This window comes from Penaeus monodon, chromosome 32 (assembly GCF_015228065.2).
Source record: "Penaeus monodon isolate SGIC_2016 chromosome 32, NSTDA_Pmon_1, whole genome shotgun sequence".
NCBI lineage: Eukaryota > Metazoa > Arthropoda > Malacostraca > Decapoda > Penaeidae > Penaeus > Penaeus monodon.
The window spans coordinates 10,243,135-10,243,496 of NC_051417.1; the positions used below are offsets into that span (position 1 = coordinate 10,243,135).

Here is a 362-nt window from a genome sequence, read left to right on the forward strand (position 1 = left end):
TGTGGTTTCCACGCCTCCGTCTTTGTGTCTTTCCTTCCTTACCCTATGAATTATGCGATTAAGGTGGAGGCCGAGCCTTCGCTAGCCTTCTATAGCAAAACTTTCACAATATCGAACCGAGACGCCCGTAGTGCTTTCGCTAATCACTCGAGGCAACTTTCGCTTGTCTACACGCTCGGGCAATTTGGTCTGCTTGGGTTTTTGCCTTGCAGCCTCTGGGACTATAAAGATGAACGGAAAATGAAAGGTAAAGAGATATTGTAGGTATGAATAATGATGAAGATTTTTTTTTTTTGGGGGGGGCGGGGGGAATTGGTTTTTGAATTAGAGGAAATTAGTTTGTTCCACTGGGGATAGACATG

The 362-nt window shown here is 44.8% G+C and overlaps 1 protein-coding gene across 1 annotated transcript in view; it reads left to right on the plus strand.

Annotated features, from left to right (window-relative positions):
* Positions 1-362, plus strand: part of LOC119593542 (regulating synaptic membrane exocytosis protein 2-like) — a 102,095-nt gene that overhangs the window by 100,027 nt on the left and 1,706 nt on the right. The gene's annotated exons all lie outside the window — the stretch shown is intronic.